Source organism: Melozone crissalis, unplaced genomic scaffold, assembly GCF_028551555.1.
Source record: "Melozone crissalis strain CALT ecotype California unplaced genomic scaffold, PUWL_Pcris_2 ptg000013l_1, whole genome shotgun sequence".
Taxonomy (NCBI): Eukaryota; Metazoa; Chordata; class Aves; order Passeriformes; family Passerellidae; genus Melozone; species Melozone crissalis.
The window spans coordinates 41,204,242-41,210,241 of NW_026535791.1; positions in this window are offsets into that span (position 1 = coordinate 41,204,242).

The following is a 6,000-nucleotide window of genomic DNA, read 5'->3' on the forward strand; positions in this document are numbered from 1 at the left end:
CAGCACCACCTGTCGCAGCAGCACCTGTCGCAGCAACACCTGTCACAGAAACACCTATCACAGAAACACCTGTCACAACAACATGGGTCACAGCAAGTGCCCCAGGCAGCTCCTGCCCAGCTGCCTGGGCACTCCTATAAAACTCCTGTAGGGACAGCTGGATTCACAGGAGCGCTGTGAGGTGGCAGCTACAGACCTTCCTGACCCATGCTGCTTACTTCCTCCCTTCTTTCCCCTCCCCAGTGCCCTTCCAACACAAGAGCCATAAGCAAGCAGGCTTTTGCCTGAGTCACCTCCAAGTGTGTGCCCTGCCCCGAATGAGAGAATTCTGAATTCACAGCTTTGCAAGCAAAGGCAATGAGGATGTCGGGAGCAAGGCTGTTGCCCCATAAGGATGTCAGGAATACTGGAATCATTCCAGGAGCTGCCATGGTTTACTTGCACCTTGGCAGAGCCAGGAACATAATTTGACCCTTGCTTTTTTTGTGTGATGGTCTCAGGAGTAAATTACAAGAGTAAAAGTACAAGACCGATGCATTTGTCATAGGAAATGGAATCCAGGTTTCTGATTTAAACTGCAATGCAGAGCCCTTTGGAAATATGCATAACCTGACCTCCCCCTCTCACACACCCCATTCCTTTTTTGCAAGAAATAACATAATTTTTTTTGTATCTTGTTGAAACGATTTTTTAGCAAATGTGTGTCTGGAAAAATCAAGAGCTGTTCTGGATGTAATAGCTGTACAATAAATAATTAATGAGCAGTAAGATCATCTGGGTTTTTTTATTTTCCTCTTTTTCTTAAAAAGAAAGGGTAAAACCAGACTTCTCTTGAGACACCTTTAAGCAATGGTGCATGATAATTTAAGAAATTGGGTGGAGTACTTCCTTCCTGTAATCTGTTTGTAATGAGTGAGAAGTTAGAGATAAATAGGATGTCTTATGCAATGTCTGAAAAACAACATTTTAACAGTTAAAAAAAAAAAAAAAAAGAGTTTTTCCAACCTCCCTGTTGGGCGTAATCCTGAGTCTCCTTAAAGACCCAGATGGCAACCTGATTCTTGGTGGATGGAATTGCTGGTGCTATCCAGCTGGTAACTCTTTCACCTGTTGTTTTCTCTTCTTGCTCAGTAGGCAGGCTTACTTCTTGCACACCTTGTCTTGGGAGTAAAAGTAGATTTGACTTCAAGGTATTTCTGATGGCAGACAAGACGTGACAGCGTCTGCTTACCCAAACATGGGTGAATACAATTTCCCAGCAGCTGTGTGATGCAAGATGGGGACAAAGGGGAAAAAAACACAACCAAAACCTGCAGGGATCTCACCATCCTGTATGCAACAGCCACAGGCTCCTTTTTCAACACCCTCTGCTTGAGAGCAGATGGCTGCTCTGAAGCATCTACTGGCCATATTTCAGTTTGTCACTCTTACATCTGGGCAACAAATCAAAAAAACACCTTCACTTTTCTAATAGCTTAAAAAAAACCCCAAAAAAACCAAAAAAACCATCAAACCCTGAAACACTCTAGTTGATAAAACAAAAAGCAAAATAAACCCCAAAGCATTATAATTTTTTTTTTCAACTACATACGATACTTTGCTTCCCTAGGTATTGAGTTTTGCAGGAGCTGACCATTCTCCTGCTGGTTTTGTCCAGTGGTTACAAGGATCTAGGAGCATGGTCAGCCTGAGGAACTGCGTTTCCACTTGCATGCCCTTCATTTTGGGTTGGACTAGGTGATCTTTAAAGGTTCCTTCCAACCCAAACCTTGTATTATATCCATGACCTTGGTCAATCAGGGAACAGGCAGACAGGAAGCATTGGTTTCCTGCCCGCTAGCCACCGAAGTGTCTGGTCTGGCTACTGAGGTCTGACAGGAAACAGGTCTGGTGGGCAAGGGACCAAAGAGCCTTGATAGCTGGGGAGGCAGAGCGCATCCCATTGTAAGAGATCAGGTTTGTGGCCACTTGAGGAACCTGGCCGTGCATAAGACTATGGGACCTGATGAGATGCACCCCAGAGTCCTGAGGGAACTGGCCATTGTAGTTGCCAAGCCACTCTATGATATTCCAAAATTCATGACAATCAGGTGAATTTCCTGGTGACTGGAAAAAGGGAAAAAATTTTACCCATCTTTAAAAAGATAGAAAGGCCTGTGGGAAATCCATGCCTGTGAGCCTTACCTCTGTGCCTGGGAAGATCATGGAACCTCCCAGGATCTATTGTAAGACACATGGAGGATGGGGACGTGACTCAGGACCATCTGCACAGCTTCACCAAAGGCAAGCTCTGCCTGAAGAACCAGGTGGCCTTTGTCAGTGGAGTGACTACAGCAGTGGACAAGGGGAGAGATGTTGTCTGTCTGGACTTTTGTAAGGCCTTTGACATGGTCCCTTCCTACATCCTTTCTCTCTAAGCTGAAGAGAGAGGGACTCAAAGGGTGGATTGTCCAGAGGAGTAGGAATTGGTTGGATGAATTTGCCCAAAGCTCTGTCCCTAGTAACACAGCTTTGACCAAAGCCTTGTCCATACTGATTTCAGTTGGTCAGTCCCTAGGAGTTTCAAGGCATGATCCCTGAAACTGAGACCCAAGGATATGTCTGCTTTGGTTGGCGTGGTTTTACCGGCATCTCCTGAGAACTATGGGGCAGAGACCCAAGACAGAGTTCAGTTCTGAGGTAACACTCAATTCCTTCTATCATAAGAATGTAGAGGGACCCCTGCTTTCTGCAGGATCACAGAAATTTGTCTCTTGAGCTGACCCCCACTTTGTAGGGCTTCAGAGCAGTGTGGGATGTGACCATGTCTGCCTGATCTTAGGGGCTCAGCTCAAACAGTGCCTGGAAAATGGCAACCACTGACTACATTTTCTCCCAACCCAAGTTACCTTGGGTAAATTACTTATCATTCTGCTTGTCTCTGTCTGAGGGAAAGTTTCCTCTGTGAAATGCAGCAACCTGATAGACCAAGGTCATGGATCCTGCCTCCTTCCAACACTTCTCTCACAGAATTAACACCTGAGGTTCTCAGTCCTGAGTCTGAGCCTTAGGCTGAAATTGAGATGCTTTTTTTTTTTTTCTAATGACAAACAGAATTGGACTTTATACACCTGGAGGAAAAATACTTCCAATAGGTAAGAAGTTCCGATCCCTGCACTTTTTTTCCCTCCTCCTTTACAATGACTGGAAAATTAAGAGAAACTAATTTATATAGGGATAACACTCTGAAATAAAAATAAGAGCATGGGGAAGTCACTTTTAAAGACTGGCTGACTGACTCTCAGGATTATCAAACTGAAATCTGCCTTGTATGGGTTAGTCAGACCAGCAGTCTGTCAGCAAACGTGCAATTTTCTGAGCTATTTCAAAGGCAGTTAAAGGTTTTCTCAAAGCTGAGTCAATTCAAGCTAAGGCTCTCGCTGCTTCATGCTGTGCAGTTGGATTTATTCACACTGAGGTTTTGAACCATCACAATGGAGGCAGAGATCAAAACAGCAATGACAGAGTGATTAGAACCTTAAAAACAACACCATGGTGAGGATCAGAGATAAAAATCTCATTAATGTCTACTAGATCAAGAAACTTGTACTTTATTTTGTGCTGATTAAATTTTTAATTTCAGTCTAGAGGCATTTTTTCATTTGGGATTTTTTTTTTCCTAAAAATGCTTTTTGGGGGTCTAGGGACATCTAGATTCACAGGAGTGCTGTGAGGTGGCAACTACAGACCTGGAAACAGAGCTCTGGCGTTTCACAAAGTGAGGTTTCGTTTCAGCTGCAGGAAACAGAGACACCTCTTGGTTCTCAATTCAAGCATCACTTCCCTCCCAGGAGCAGTCACCAGTCACTGGACCACAGATTTATTTTGTACAACATTGAATAGCAAAGACAAATGCTGCATCTTAACTTGCACTCTGATGCACGACACAATGCCTCTGATGACTCTGGTTATTCCTGATTTGGTGACTGTGCCCCCTGCTCCATCCTACCTAAGGGCTTTTCCCCCCTTTTCTCTGTTCCCTTGCACATAACAGAGTATTAACTCTCCTCTGCCATCTGTCATCACTCTCCCTCTATTCCTTCACAGACTTTTTCTCACCCCTTGCTTGCCTTCATTCACCCCTTCATTCACCTGAACCTTTGCTGCAAGAAAAACATATGCCAGGAGTCTGATTTGGCAAATCCCTCCAGTTTTGCATAGAAACCAAGAGGAAAGTGTGAGTGTGTTTGGAGGGGGAGGAGATGTTGAGACTCTGGAAGTCTTGAGACAGTTTGGTTCAGAGGTGGGACCAGGACATACACCTCAGCGTAAAAAGTAGGAAGTTTCCCTGGCTATGGTAGAACAGATCTGGCTGGAGAGATCCTGGTCCCAAAAGCTCTGCAGTCTAGTGACTGAAATGCTCCCCCAGAGGATGGAAGGTCCATCTCAAACAAAGCAAAGACCCATATCATGTACTACTACCATTGCCACTCAATTAGGCAGCAGCTCTCATTTCCTATGACAGAAATTTCCTGTGCTGAAATGGAAAGATGTCAGTTTGAAAACACTGACGTGAATTTTTTCACTTTGAGGTTTTTCCCCATTCATTTGCTCTTGGTCAACATTACACAAACCTGCAGTTTGGGGGTTGAATAACTGACAGACAAAATGTTTTGACCCTTGAAGGCTGTGACATTGGGCAAGGAGCCAGGTCACATCTCATATGCAAGAAGAACTGTTGGGTACATTGTCTTTCTCACCATACCACCCCTCTATGGGCCTAGAACATCTGTAATGAATCTAACTAGAAGTAATTGTTCCAGATTCCTTAAGAAATGATAGGAATCTCTGCTTTCTGCAAAGCTCCACAGGTGTTTTCATGTTAGCACTAAAATGATCAGTCATAACTTAGGACTGGAATTTCTTCAGATGTGTAATGGCATTGTAGCACACAGGTCAACAGCATTGGGCAAAAAAGAGTTCTGCCACCTGGACAATGAGCACGGAAGTCAAGTATTCTGCTTGCCATGTATTCTGTCTTTCCTGTCACTGTTGGCATCACAACTCAGTTCTGAGAGTGGGTGGGTGTTCCACAGATTGGAGATAATCAGATTTGTTCTGATTCACGGGTCTCCTCATTCTTTTCACTGGTTGCCTGCCTGCCATTCATCCCTCAAAAAAGCTCACCTTGCTATGGGACAATTGCCATGGTTATCCCACCTGCCTAGAATGGACCAAGCACCTGAGCCCTGGAGATCTGCTCAAGACCTCCCGGTGCTGGATGACAGAGAAGCAGAAGTTCTCAGAAAACTCTTCTCCTTTCCTTCCCCTTTGCTATGATACAGGATATATTCCCCAGACTGTTTTTCCTCCCTCTCTGTTCTACTTGTCTTCCTTCCACAGATCAGGGACTCCTTCTCTCAGTCTCCCTTGCTCCTGCCACCTTCTCCTCACTTCCATGGAGATTTACCCTTTTTCCATCTTCTCACTCCCAAATCACAGGACTCCTTTTTGGAGGTTGCCCACTGTCACACTCCCCTAGCACTGTACTTGCAGACCTCCCACCATCACTTGTGCAAGCTGCTGATCTCTTTGTGTACCAGTGCATCTAAAGCTGAGCTCCAGCCAGACCTGCACAGCTCAGCTCAGGTTGAGATGAGGAATCCCTTGGGAGGGTAGAATGAGAGCTTAAATCTCTCTTGTTTTCATGTCACAGCTAACATTGTGCCATGTCCTCCCACTGTTAGACCTTCTTCTGCTTATGGAATGACAGGCTAGATCCATCAGACAGACCCCAAAATCAGGTCCTGTATTTAGCCTGCAATTCTGCATTCCTCCAGACCCTCCTCAGCTGCAGAAGAGAATCCAGTGTTTGCTTCTCTGGGAAGAGCATTGCTGTTAATGAATGATAACATTCAGCCTTAGTGCAGCTCCCCAAAGCCGTTTATTTTTTCTCTTTTTATTGTGCAAAGGGTTGGTATGGCCTGAGGCTGGGTAGCCCTCAGAGCCTTGTGCAAATCA